Source organism: Mauremys mutica, chromosome 4 (genome assembly GCF_020497125.1).
Source record: "Mauremys mutica isolate MM-2020 ecotype Southern chromosome 4, ASM2049712v1, whole genome shotgun sequence".
NCBI classification, from domain to species: domain Eukaryota; kingdom Metazoa; phylum Chordata; order Testudines; family Geoemydidae; genus Mauremys; species Mauremys mutica.
The window spans coordinates 73825712-73839952 of record NC_059075.1 but is presented as its reverse complement, the minus strand read 5'-3'; the positions used below and the strand labels follow the sequence as shown (position 1 = coordinate 73839952).

The window sequence follows — 14241 nt, the reverse complement described above, 5'->3', positions numbered from 1 at the left end:
TCCGCGTTGCACCCCGGAAACGGCCAGCAGGTCTGGCTCCTAGGCAGCAGGGCCATGGGACTCCACGCACTGCCCCCACCCCGAGCACCAGCACCACACTCCCATTGGCCAGGAACCCGTGGCCAATGGGAGCTGTGGGGGGGTGCCTGAGGGTGAGAACAGCGCACAGAACCTCCTGCGCCTAGGAGCTGGACCTGCCGGCCGCTTCCAGGGTGCAGCACAGAGCCAGGACAGCAGGAAGCCTGCCTTACCTACCTTGCTGTGCCGCTGACCAGGAGCCGTGGAGGTAAGCCTGCACCCCAACCCCCTGTCCAAGCCCTGAGCCCTCCCCAAACCCAGAGCCCGCTCCTGTACCCCAAACTCAACATCTCCGGCCCCACCCAGAGCCTGCACCCCCAGATGGAGCCCTCATCCACTCCTGCACTCCAACCCCCTGCCTCAGCCCAGTGAAAGCGAGTGAGGGTGGGGAAAAGGGGGCCACTTAGGGATCTGGGGCAAAATCAGTACTTGGTCCTGCTAGTGAAGGCAGGGGGCTGGACTCAATGACCTTTCAGGGTCACTTCCAGTTCTAAAAAGGGTTGGGGGGATAGCTCAGTGGTTTGAGCATTTGGCCTGCTAAACCCAGCATTGTGAGTTCAATCTTTGAGGGGGCCATTTAGGGAACTGGGGTTTTAAAAAAATGTCTGGGAATTTGCCCTGCTTTGAGCAGCAGGTTGAACTAGATGATCTCCTGAGGTCCATTCCAACCCTGATATTCTACAAGCAAGCCACTGAGGGAGGGGGAATGTGGGGAGCAGGGCCCAGGGCTGGGGTAGGGGGACACAGCCTTGGGAAAGGGGTGGGGCTAGGATGTTCAGTTTTGTGCAATTAGAAAGTTGGCAACCCTATTCCCAGGAGTGACACAGGGAACCCAAAATAGGCCCCACCCAGGGTTGTGTGGGCAACCCACCAGAGAGCCACTTGTAACTGGCATCAGAGGCAGTAGCCTGAAGGCTCCACTCCCTTTTTCAATAGGGAGGAAGGTTCCCCCTCTGTCTCAAGAAGGACCAATGCATGTACACCTGGGGGCATCAGCTCTGTTAAAGATGTAGAACACGTCATTGGGAGAAATGGCAGGGCTGAGAGCAAACAGGCCGTGGAAGTTGCAAAACATAAAGTTTAGTATCTGGAGTTAAACAGAAACAAACATGAAAGCTAAAGTGGGTTAGAGAGGTTTCTCCTCAGTTCACTAATTGGTTAATCTGATCCTCCATTTAATTTGATCAAAATCTCAGGTGCCTCATTCCCCCAACTCCCATCCTTTCCTTTGATCAGTTGTGCTTGCTCTAGGCACCTGTTACTGGCTGAGTCAATAACTAGCTATAGAAATCTCCCAGTTATTTAGTTAGAATAAAATCCTAAACTAGAGCGAGCGAGAGCCTAAGAAAGACCCATGCTAATAAAAGGCAACTGCAGTTAAAGGGTGCTTTATTCAATAGCCCCTGTGTGCTGAGTCCTGGTGGCCACATGGCGAATGTGATCCACCACGTATTTCTATCAAAGGGAGAGAGGAGGACTTGAAGAGGAAGATGCCATGCTGGGTACTCCTGCAGGGCAGCCTTTGCATTGCTTGTTTGAGAGATGCTTTGATATTTAGCAGCGAGCACAAACAGGCTCCAACAGGCAATACCAGGAGGACACAGGCTGTGGGACCCTCTCTCCGCCCTATGGAGGTGAGAAGGGAGGAGCAGAACTACAGCAGAAGGAGGGAGGGTAGGCTCAGCAGAGTCCCGATAGTAGCAAAGAAATAAATCTCCGTCGGTCTGAGAATTAAATAACAAAATGGAATGCATTTCATACAGTGCCTGGTGATCAACAAACCACGGCTCAGGTGTTTCATGCGGCATCTCTGGGTCAGCCTCAGGGCCTCTATGCGGCCCCATGGCTTGAGCTGACCAGTTTCAATTACATGGCGGTAAAGCTCCCTGAGCCAAGTGAAGCAGTTTCACATGAAGCCCCTGTGGGTGATCATCTGAGCTGAGCACTCAGTTTGCCCGGCTGGGCCTAGGGCAGGGGAAAGCAGTGCTGTAGGCATCGCCTATAATACGATTCTTGCTGAACCTTTGAGACAGGCCAAGGGCTGGGTCCAGCATTTATAAATAAAACCACACGCAGGGGGGCTGGAACAATTTGTAGAGTGGGGCTGCCGAGAGCCATTGAACCAACTGTAAATCCTGTGTATGATGGAAACTACTTCAAACCAGGGGGTGCAGCAGCACCCCTAGCTCCAGCACCTATGACCACACAGTTCCGTGGCCATCAGCAGGGCTCTCTGCCCAGTGCCGTGTTGCTTTACCTGCTCCCCTGACCAACAGGAGCTGGCCCACAGACTTAGGGTTTTGTCCTCTGCTGCACTGCCATGCTCAGTTGTGTCCAGACTGGCAGGAGGGAGTGAGCAAAACACTGGGGGGCAGCCCAACTCTCTGCCCTGCAGTTCAGGCCCAGTTTTGTGACGTATCCCATGCAGTAGAAAGAGCACAGCAAGGCCAGCACAGCTAAGGAATTGGAGTTTGGCAAGGGACCTAAAGGGAGGGGGCACAGTATATGGGAAGCAGGGGGCAGCATGGGTGTAGGGGTGAAGCTGAGAGTGTGGGAGAGGTTTGTGCAGCGCAAAGGGAGACAGGCGTGTGGGAGGAGGAGAGGCGTGCAGCCCCTTGGAGAGGAAGATGAGGAATTGCTAATGCAAGAAATCAAAGCATCTTCACACACACCCAGGGCCGGCTCTAGAGTTTTTGCCGCCCCAAGCAGCGCACTGAATTGCCGCCCTGGGCTGGGGGGGCAGTCCGTGCGCCCTTAGGGCGGCAGGCGTGTCTAAAGGGCTCTGGGCTCCCCGCTGCGGGGAGCCCAGAGCCTTTTAAATCCCAGCCGCCGCCGGGAATCAGAAGGCTCCGGGCTGCCCGCTGCGGCGGGGAGCCCAGAGCCTTTTAAATCCCAGCCGTGGCCGGGAATCAGAAGGCTCCGGGCTGCCCGCCGCGGCAGGGAGCCCAGAGCCTTTTAACTCCCAGCCGCGGCTGGGAATCAGAAGGCTCCGGGCTGCCCGTGGCGGCGGGGAGCCCAGAGCCTTTTAACTCCCAGCCACGGCTGGGGAGCAGAAGGCTCCGGGCTGCCCGCGGCGGCGGGGAGCCCAGAGCCTTTTAACTCCCAGCCGCGGCTGGGAATCAGAAGGCTCCGGGCTGCCCGCGGCGGCGGGGAGCCCGGAGCCTTTTAACTCCCAGCCGCGGCCGGGAATCAGAAGGCTCCGGGCTGCCCGCGGCGGCGGGGAGCCCGGAGCCTTTTAACTCCCAGCCGCGGCTAGGATTTGCTGGGGCGGGGGCGGCGCTCTGGCGGTTGCGGGTCGGCGGCTCCGGTGGACCACCCGCAGGCATGTCTGCGGGAGGTCCACCGGGGCCATCTGCCGCCCTCCCCAGGATGCCGCCCCAAGTGGGTGCTTGGCCCGCTGGTGCCTAGAGCCGGCCCTGCACACACCTTATTCCCCATCTGCTTACCCCCTCTCTTCCCCAAAAGGCCTGTCAGGACTGAAACATTGCTTTGTTTCTGCCACATCAGCCCAATTAACCTTGCCTCAGGGCTGCAGGTGAGCTCTGCAGTGGGAACTCTCCAGGGATCACCCTCAAGGGCACACCGGCCTCCACTGCTTCCCTGCAAAGAGATGACAAGGAGCCAGGCTTCCCTCTCCCCAGGAGAAGCAGAGCCACCATGGAGGTTAGTCTTGAAATGAGCCATTCTGTTGCATCTCTGCTCCTGGCAGGGAGGAGTCGGGAGAGGGGACGTCTCCCAGATGCTGAACCGCCCAGAACAGGTTCTTTCCAGTGCATATGGGCACTGAGCCCTAGGAAAGGCTGGGATGGGCATGGGAAACCAATCAAGCAGTCTGGGGACTTGGTGCTGTGGGATGAGATGCCGGAGGATGGAACTGGGGGCAAAGGCAGTGCTTCCTCACTGCTTCCTTTTCAAACTGGGGGCTGTGAACTTCCCCATCTGCCGTGGCTACTGTCTCATGGCAAGGGGACCCACTAGGCTGGCAAGTACAGCCACAGCTGCCTTCACATTGCCCCACAGCGCCACACATTAGTTACATGCACCATGGTGCTGATCACTCCTGTGTCTCTCTCTCTGTGTGAAGTCCACATGGATGACCTGCCTGCTGCTCCAGCACCGTGGGTGCTTCCAGGCTAGTCTGGGCCTGTCAGGCTGGCAAAACGAAGAAGGTCTTTCTCCATGCAGGGGGGTCAGTCACCCAGACACTGTTGGTTTATTTTGAAGGAGACAATGATAATTTTCTGCCTGCTGCACACTCTTTAATTAACAGCTCAGAGGATGTGGGGCGAAAGACGTAATGAGCACTCCCTTTGCATATCAAAAGGCAGCATCATTAATATCCCTCCACTCGCAGGAGCTCTCAGAATGCAGAAGGGTCACAAGCAAAACACCCACAGCTCAGATTAACAGCTCTGATCCATGTGTACGGCCTAGTAGACTGTGCCTATAGGAAAGAGCAGGCAAGGGGTCTGTTGTGTCCGTGTATTGTTAGCAGTGTGCGTGTGCATGCACGTGTGAGCAGTGTGGGTAGATGGATGAGTGCATTTGTGAGCATTCTGGATGTGGGTACATATGTATGCTATGTCTGCTCTACTTTATTGCCTCTGTAGGCTGAACACGTGCACACACCCGGGGCTCCTTGCACCCCTCCATTACCTCCCAAAAGCTCTGCGTGCCTCCCTTGCATCCCCCTCTATTTCAGGAGCTCCATGTAACTTCCCCCACCTCCTTCCTTATACCTCGGGCTTTGCATGTCCCCCCATTCCCCTCTCCACCCATTCCAGGATCTTCCATTCTCCCTCACACCTGCCAGGGGCTATGTCAGGCTCCACCCCACCCCCATTTTTTTCTTTCTGTCAAGGAGCTAGGTAATTCAGGGTGTCAACATGTTAAACTCTATTTGGAGAATGGGCAAAGATGAGATGGAGTATTGTTCTGCTGGAATGGGTGCCATCAACTGGTTGTTTGATCTATAGATGATTGCAGAGTTGTCTGAAGCTGTGGCTGTGCTAAGAAAGGGGCTCTGTGTGTCCCCCGTTTGTTTCTTTCTGGTTTTCAAATTTTCACCAAATCAATAGGGTTTTGCCCACTTATGCTTAGAACAATCCCGGAGATTTTAGAATTGGTACGATACAGCATTCAAAAGTTACCACCTATGTTACAGACAGACTCAGAAATGCCATTGAGTTAAGCGTAAAGCCTCGGATGCTCAGCCAATTAGACGTGCACAGCACACACACAAATCCACTGTGTTTGCACACAGTATACCACAGAGATCTGGCTCTGAATCATTTCTCTCTCCCCCAGCAATGTGACTGGCACCTGAACTAATTTCCCAGCAATGACAGCCTGGGGCTGGCATGAGTCTCACCTCCTGGGGATTCGAGGGGGTGGGAGCAGAGCAGGGAGAGAAGCTCACTCTAGGACAGTGGTTCCCCAACCTTTTTGTGGCCAGTAGCACATTCATTTTTCAGAAGAGTGTGGCGGGCGCCAACAATTACTCACCTACAGGGCCGGCTCCAGGCACCAGTGGAGCAAGCACGTGTCTGGGGAAGCACATGCTACAGGGTGGCATTCTGTCCATTCTGCAGAGTCAGAGCATTTGGAGGGGGGGGTGTTGGCACCAGTTCTGGGCAGTGCAGAGAGAAGCTGGAGAGAAGCCAGGAGGACAGAGAACACTGGCGCCCGCAGCCTGCAGCCCCAGAGTTCTCTGTCCCCGGCAGGCGCAGGGCCGCGGCTTCTCTGCGGCTTAAGCCATGGCCCCGTGCCTGCCAGGGACAGAAAACACTGGTGCCCGCAGTCTGCAGCCCCAGAGAAGCCGGAGAGAAGCCGCAGCCCCGCGCCTGCCGGGACCGAGAACACCGGCGCCCGCAGCCTGTAGCCCCGGAGTTCTCTGTCCCCGGCAGGCATGGGGCTGCGGCTTCTCTCCCCTGCTGGGCACTAGGCGGGCGCACATAAATGCCCTAGCGGGTGCCATGGCACCCACGGGCACCGCGTTGGGGACCACTGCTCTAGGAGGACAAGGATAGGCGACTGGCTGCTGTTGTGCAATTGTGTCTCCTCGTGGTGTGAATGGTGACAAATGAAAATGCTGTACCACAGCAACAGCACCATGTGTGTTGTTGCCCTCCTTTGCCTTTTGGTAGGCCTGCCACCGCAGCCCCTTCCCTTTTGCCTATCATTGGCACTCGTCCCTGTCATGCCCCAGGTTCTGCATCTCTTTGACATGTCCCCATAGACGTTTTTATTGTTGCAGGAATTCTGCAGCGGTGCCTGCATGACCCCTTCTCCCCACAGGCTGAGGAAATCCAGGATCTTTCCTGGACCAGCCAGCAGCATGTGCTTTGCCTGAGGTTTCCTTAGCTTCAGCTTTCCCTGGAGCCAAACTGGTGCGCTTGCAAAGGTGGACTAGCAGGAAGAGTGCCCTTTCCAAAGCACCCTGGGGGTTTAAGAAGTGGGGGTGAGCTTATGGGCACTTGTGACCTTTGGGCAATAGAGGCCAAAAATTCAACCAAAGCAGTCACAGCTGCAGGGACAGCGGCATTGTGGGATTGTTGTTGGAGGTCTGTTTGTACAGTACGGGTAATGAAGCATCCACAGAGGCATTGTGCCATGGAACTGGGCTGGTAGCAGATCTCACACCACTTGGGGATCTCATATTGCTTCTCTGGCAGGAGTTCAGGGGTTTGTTGGGAGAACTCAAAACTGAGTCTGGTGTGGCTACATACTAGGCTGTGCTGCCAAAAGGCAAATTACACTGATAAAATTTGTAGTGAAGACCAGGCCCAATGCTCCTGAGGATCTGGCAGAGTCCACCCAGAATGGCTGCCTGGTGCCTCTCTCCCATGGAGGGCTCACTGTGAGGCAGCTGATTGTTCAGGTGATGCTTATTCTGTGACTGTACAACATTTGCAAAGCACGGTCCCTGCAGGTCTAAGGTTTAGTTGGGTACCATGCAGGGGATTCAATGTTCCTTTGGGGTCTGTTTCCTGTAGGCACAGACTCAGCCACCCGAGCGATGATTCACTCTCACACAAGGACAGTGTTTTCCCGGTTTCTAATTACATATGAAACGTACTTAGGGGAGCAGAGGGAGGGGAGGGAATCTGTCAGACAGAGTCCCAGGCTCTTCCCAGCAAGTCTGGCAGAGTCATGTTCCCCTGGCAGTGTCCTAGCAATTTAAAACCAGCCAGCAGGTGCAGCTGCCCAGATTGGAGTCTGACCTAGGCTAGAAGACAGAGCCAAATTGTCTGGGGCTTTTCAACATTGCTCAGAAACAATAGGTTTGGGGCAGCCCGATCAGCTGATTGGGCTTTACGTGTGGCCTGATTCTTGCCTCACTGCTCGAGTGAGGTTTCAGGGCCTAGGGACATTCTCCCATAATCTTTTTCCTGCTGCTGTTGGGGTATCCTTTGCTGTCTTCTCAGGGTGATGGTCAGCAGAGCAGCATTGTCTCCATGCTGCAGGGACCAGCGCATAGGACTCAACACAAGAGGAGAGAAGCAAGAACAAGAGGAAACCTGCCCTAGCAACCTAGATGTGTGCCCAGAAAATGCAACCTACCCCATACACACAGCAGCTGGGTCCCTAACCAGGCCTGTGGCCTTAGCAGCCATGGCCTTAGCAACGTGCTAAGATGTATATGTGCTCATCTCAGTTTCACTGGTGTAGCTGGGGATAATTCCTCTGACGTCAGTGCCGTTACTCCAGATTTACACTGGTTCTCTCATTAACAACCTCCCAACTTAAAAGTTCCTGTTTCATCTATGGCAGGTTTTGAGCAAGGAGGGGTTCGTTTCACACCCTGCCTAGCAATAGAAGAGCAAACTGCTTCGAGCACTGAGAGGGAGAGAGCCTGGCTAAATGTTATGATGCAACCTGAGATTCAGCAAAGGAGCAAGCTGAACCTGAGCTGGTCTGAGGAGCTCCTATATGTTCTTTCAGGACTAAGTGGCAAGTTTGATGGAGAGTTAGTCTCCAGCCTCACTGCAGAATGATCTATGTTTGCAAATATGATTACAGCACAAACCTGGTCCCTCTTCCTCTCCCTCTTTCCCCCTGCACAAATAATCACAGCACAGCATTGGCTAATGCCTGTTGCACATGAGACCAAACCATCGCTGAGGCTTGCATACGGTTTTGGGCCTGCTTGGTGTGGCAGGGGCCTAGGGTCTGGCAATAACTGATATTTCCTGACAAGGGGAAAACTTATAAATCCGTACTACCATGTGAGCAGCTAACACAGAAATTGGGTGCATTCAGCATGAGGGCATAATCTAGCATCTATAGCCAAGATGATAATAGTCCTGGGGGAACGGGGGAGGCATAGCCTGTGGTATGTGCTCCAGGCACTACTGATCAAACGCTCCTTGTGACAAGGTTGATGCAACCTGCAAACTCTAACCCTGGGCACTTGATGAGCAGGCTGGGCAGGGAATAGGGACAAGACTTCTCTGGACACAGCAGGGAGAGGCTGTCAAGCTGACCAGGGAGGGAGTGGGCAGAGAGGGGCTTCATTTCTAGAGATGGAAGGATTTCTTTTCTCTACACAGGGGCGGCTCTAGGGATTTTGCCGCCCCAAGCACGGCAGGCAGGCTGCCTCCAGCAGTTTGCCTGCGGAGGGTCCGCTGGAGGTCCTGTGGGCGTGCCTGCGGGAGGTCCACCGAAGTCGCGGGACCCGCGGACCCTCCGCAGGCAAGCCGCCAAAGGCAGCCTGCCTGCCGCCCTCGCGGCGCCGGCAGAGCACCCCCCGCAGCTTGCCGCCCCAAGCACACGCTTGGCATGCTGGGGCCTGGAGCCGCCCCTGTCTCTATAACTAGGTTAAGGGGGGAGGAATTTGTAAAGTAGTCAGATGAGGTATGTTATGCACTGTTTCTTTTGATTTGCTACCACTCTCTCTTTCAATTAAATCTTGCTTTTGAAAAGATTGCTGTTGTCTAGGTAACTTCACACTTATGACCCCAATGAGACAAGAATCCTTGATCTCTAGAGAGAGGTGCTGAATATCAGGAGTGCTGGAGCCTAAGGCTCCCCCCTTCGTGGTGTCAGTCACACAGGGTATAAACAGAGGTTTCCTCTCCTGTTAGGGTATCATGCAAAGGATGGTGGCCAGCTAACTTAGGGGGAAAACCGAAAGGCCAAGGAGGAGATAAGAGTTGGCAGAAGCGTGGGTGACAAGAGGGCCCTACGCTCACTGGCCAGCTGGCAGGCTGTGTTCAGAACTGCTTTAGGGTGCAGCCCTATTTGAAGTGTGTTTTACAAGTTCATTCTGTTGCAAAGACAGGGCCTCACTGCCCTGACCAAGAGCCCAGAGGAGCTCTCAGGCTAAAGGGCAGGACGCTGCTGCAGTAGCCCTTCCATTTCTTGCAGAGCAACTCCATAGTTAAAGGAAGGATGGGCCTGATTCTGCCCACACACGTGCCAACTTTATGTCCATGTCAATGTAGCTACTTGTGATTTGCAGTGGTGGAATTCCAGGTAAAAATCCACCACCGTGCATAGGTGCTGGAGCTAGGAGCGCTGGAGGGGGCGGGGCTGCACCCTCTGGCTTGAAATGGCTTCCATTATATACAGGTTTTATAGTTTGTTTCAGTGGCTTTCAGCACCCCTACTATACAAATTGTTCCCGTGCCCCTGCCACAGTGTCCCCATAATCTGTTCAGTCAATGCACGCTGCTAGCAGTCGAACACAATAGTTACTAGCTCTCATCAGGAACGTTGAATTGCACCTTTAGCCAAGATAGCAGCTGCTCAATAGCAGCTCTGGAAAACATTTCTGAGGTGGTGTGTTGAGCCCTACTCTGCGCTGGAGTCTAGGACTATCTGACATGTGTGAAAAGTGACAGAAGGGTCATTTGTACCATGAAACTTGTTTTGTCAAATTGTTGTTGAAAGGACACATGGAACAGAGTCAAAGAAATGGAGTAAGCTGTATCTGTCTGAACTGGCAGAGCGGTGGATCAGAGGTGCTGAGGGCTCCTGGTGGGGTTACAGATACATAAAAGTGATGGGAAGTGTTGCATATATGAGGCCACTGGATACTTGTTTGGATTGATCAGTCTCTATATGGAATGTATTTGCCACTTGACAGCTCTCTTTACAGCTGTCTGTTTCTTCAGCTGAACAAAACCCTAACTCTCCTGGGATTCCTTCTTGTGAGCGTGTCTGCTCCCCACAAAGGATCTATGGGAAAGTCCAAATAAATAACTTGCCCTTCCCTCCAGAAGATCTCACTTCCTCGCCCTAGAGTTTTTTCTCCCACTCTCTAGCTCCTACCCTTGAATACAGACCCTGGCAGCAGTACCTGCTCCATCCCAGGCTCTCTTTGTTAGGAGGAAAGGGAGCTGTTTGTTTATCCTGCCCTCTGCCCTGCCCTGCCCTGCCCTCTTGTTTATCCTGCCTTGCTATGGTAGCCTGCAATTCCCCGCTGTCCCCCTTGGATTGCACTTCTTGCTGCTGAGCAGAAGCGTAGAACAGGGTAATGCTGGACTCAGAAACTCCCCTTGCTTGCCTAGCAGGGCTATGTTCCACCACCCTCTTTGGAGGATGCACTTGGCAGCTGGCTTGTGCACAGCAGGGAGCATCAACCAGCATCATCACTGCTGGTGCCACACACAGGGACCCAGAGAGCATGCCAATGACCTTTTTTATCCTGAAGGTTGTTCAGACCCAATGAGGGGAGATAACTAGAGGAGATCACTATCTCCATGGCTGTGTCCTGAGCAGCTCCTGAAATGTGAACCCAGAGTCGCTACTACTACTTCCAACCCTCTTCATTTTTCTCCCCTGGCTCATTCCTCCTATTTCTCTCTTTGCCTTCTGTCGGATGGGAATCTGACTCAGCCAGCCAATCCACTACCTGTGACCACTTAGACAAGCTAGCCTACCAATGCTGGTAGGTGAGCACACACCCATGTGCAGATGAGCACACTCCTGTGCCATGGTAAGCAATGAGAATAGATATAGCAACCCAGTCACCACTCACCAGACTGGTCGCCCCAGCTCATGCCACAACGTTGTGTAGGGAGAAATTATGACACTTCTTATTTTTATGCAAGAGGAGTTTAATTGAGTCTCCTCAGGGAGAAACATCTCCATCAAATTCAGCTCTTAATTAACCCCATGCACCCCAAAGAGTATCTGCAACCACTCATAAATTAAATATGGGAAAGCACTATTTATCTAGGAACAGCAGCCAACTGGCTCCTGCACTGATGTTTATGGTTACTAATGATGATGGATCTGGAGTACAGAAGTTGGAAGGGAGGGAGTGTCTCCTCCCTTAAAAATAAATAGAGATGGATTTCCAGGGGGTCACATAGGCAGAATGTTAACAGGGTCTTCCTTCCTTTGATTAAAAATAGGGGCAAAGGATTCATTATCAGTACAAAGATGGAAGGACACCAGCTATGTATATATGCCAGAAAGTGGTCAGCACTCATGAGAGAGACTGAAACTAGCCCTGGAAGAAAGTGTGTCATCAGCACACCCAGGCTGGGATAGGGATGAGAGAGAGGAAGGGGGAAATAGGGTTGGGACAGATGAGATGTGAAGAGGGAGATTTTCCAGCAGGACTCTCTTGATTCCTGGAAGAAGGGAGTCAGGTGTGTGATAGGGACTAAGTTAGCTACTCTAGTTCCCAGATGACAAATGGTCCTGTTTATTGATCATGTGTTGCTTCAGAATTCTGATCCTGGCCTCTCCCGGCCCGCTGCTCACAAGACACACATCTGGCCTGGGTGTATATTTTTGGAAGCTGCTTTGCAGACAGCTCTCAAAGCCCTGTCTCACACAGCCCAGCCGGCTCTCACCTTCCACACAGCTCTTTGTTCCTCTGTTAAATTTATACATTAAAAAGGAGATGGGTAATGGGAAGATATTAGTTTGTAAGGGGTGCTTGGCAACCAAGCAGGGATGTAATATTCCCAATGTAATAACCTGAGTCTTATCTTGTGTTTAGTGAGATGAACCCATGGGATTAGGTCAAGTCCAGAGTCACCAGATTTCTGCGTAAGAAGAAAGTGGAATCTGCTCGCTATAATGAGAAATAATTTTGTGTCAGACAGAAGCCAGAGAGAAATGCCAGATGCCTTTCAAACTTCCTTTCCCAAGAGATGGCAAGAGGGAAAGGAGTAGGGTGTTAATGCGCTAACCTTTCATCCCTGCAGACCTGGCTTCAAACCTGAATTTCATCACAAATTAAAGTGATTTTAGGCCTCTCTCATTTTACAATAGCCTCCAGTTGTAGAGATCACAAATCACCATTCAGTGTGGCATGCTCAGCAGCCATTTCTTCTGAAAGGCTGAGGAATGGAAGAGCAGAGGGGACTGCAGGTCATGTTTTATATGACCTTGAACCTTGGCCTTCACCTCTCTATATATTAGGGATTTGGTCTCATTACCTGTAGCTGTCACCCCTTCAGCCTTTGTGGATATGTCTGCTGCAATTAGACACTTGTGCCAGTTAACTCAGGCTAAAGGGCTGTTTAATTGCAGTGTAGACATTCAAGCTTGGGGAGACCCTTCCACTTTTCAAGGTCCTAGAGCCCAGGCTCCCGACCGAGCCCAAACATCTACACTACAGTTAAACAGCCCATTAGCCTGAGTTTTGTGAGCCTGAGTCAGCTGGCATGGGCCAACTGCAGGTTTTTAATTGCAGTGTAAACATAATCTGTGAGGCCACAGCTAACCTCCTGCTTTTCACCTGGTGAGATTTTTTTTGTAACAAGGATGGGAGAATATTCTCTCAGTGTGAAATTCTCCCTGGGCTCAGCAAGTCTCTCACTCTTTGACAAACATTCTATTTTTTAATAACTTTAAAGTATCCTGACTCTGACAGTGCTCAGTTCCAGATGCTTCAAAGGCTGGTATAAAACTCCACAGTAGGCCGGTCGGGCGGGGGGGGATGATCTGCCCCCACAGTAGTTCTCCTCCTGATGTTTGTTATTACAGATCAGCTGTAGCCCTGAAGCACCAGGTTTAATGTCTCTTCTAAAATTTGTCACCAGTTGTAACTGTGGATAGTCTTGTTACCCGTATAAATGTCTGTCACAGGCTGCCTGGACTCATTAAGAGGGAATCAGCACTGGCCTCCCAGTGGGGTCTGATAAAGGGCACCTGGCCTCTATAAAGACCCAGGAAGGCATAGCAGGGAGCTGATCAGAGTTGTTTGCTACATGGGACCAAGAGAGAAGTGGCTGGGAGATGCTAGTGAAGAGAGCTGGCCCAGAGGGATGACTGATGAGAACTGTTAGAGAAAACTGGCCAGAGCTGGGGAGCCTTGTTGAGTAAAAGGCTTCCACAGGGACCCTAGGTAAAAGGGGAGAGCCAGCTCTGTAAGGGTAGCCCAAACCCAGAAAAGGAGGATTAATTCTGGAGGGAGGTTCTCATGACCAGGGGCTCAGCAGAGGTAGGACTCAAGGACAAAAGGGCCAGGGGAGTAGAACACTGAGGGGAGTCTTTTCTCTCAGATCATTTGTGCTGGGGACTGCGGGAGAAGAGTTCCAAGAAGCCCTGAGAATTGCCTGGGGTGTGAGGGCACAGGAACTGAAGAAGAGGGACTGTTAACAGGTAAGTGGCCTGGCACCAGGCAGAGGAACTGCAGAATGAAGTGGTGGTTGATACTTGGGTGGGTGGCCTGTAGATGGTGACCTATTTTACTCTGTGGTTTTGCAGGTTGCCTTACCCTGAGGGATCTGCTGATAGTTTCACATACATACAAATAATGCAGGGAAGCAGGCTTGAATTGGACTCTAAGAGGGACAACATTCCTTTCCTGGGTGGCAAAGGTGACCCTCGGTCTGATGTTTGGTGGAAAAGATGGGCATCTTCATTAGTCCCAGGGAATGTAGGGGAAACCGAGGCAGGATGTGGCTGCAGTTGGATGTAGGAAGATACCCTAGTGGGCTGTGGGGGTAAGCCCAGTTATGATGTCCCACCCCTTTTTGAACCTTGTTAAATTCTTGGCCTTGACAACTTCCTGTGTTAATGAGGTAACGAGTTCCACAGTCTAATCCCAGTTTAAATAAACAGTATTTATCTGCTTTGAATTCCATTGACTAATGTCCCCTTGTTTTGTGTTATGAAACAGGGAGAGCACAAGTTCTCAGCCTACCTTCTCTGTGCCATTCATTATTTTATATTCTTTTATTATGTCTGCTCTTA

The 14241-nt window shown here is 52.3% G+C and overlaps 1 long non-coding RNA gene across 1 annotated transcript; it reads left to right on the top strand.

The window, feature by feature from the left end:
- Positions 1 to 13164: 13164 nt before the first annotated feature.
- On the top strand, positions 13165 to 14026 carry LOC123368095. The gene is made up of 3 exons (XR_006578685.1): positions 13165 to 13390; positions 13548 to 13647; positions 13753 to 14026. It is a non-coding gene; the product is annotated as an uncharacterized LOC123368095 (long non-coding RNA).
- The last annotated feature ends 215 nt before the right edge of the window (positions 14027 to 14241 follow it).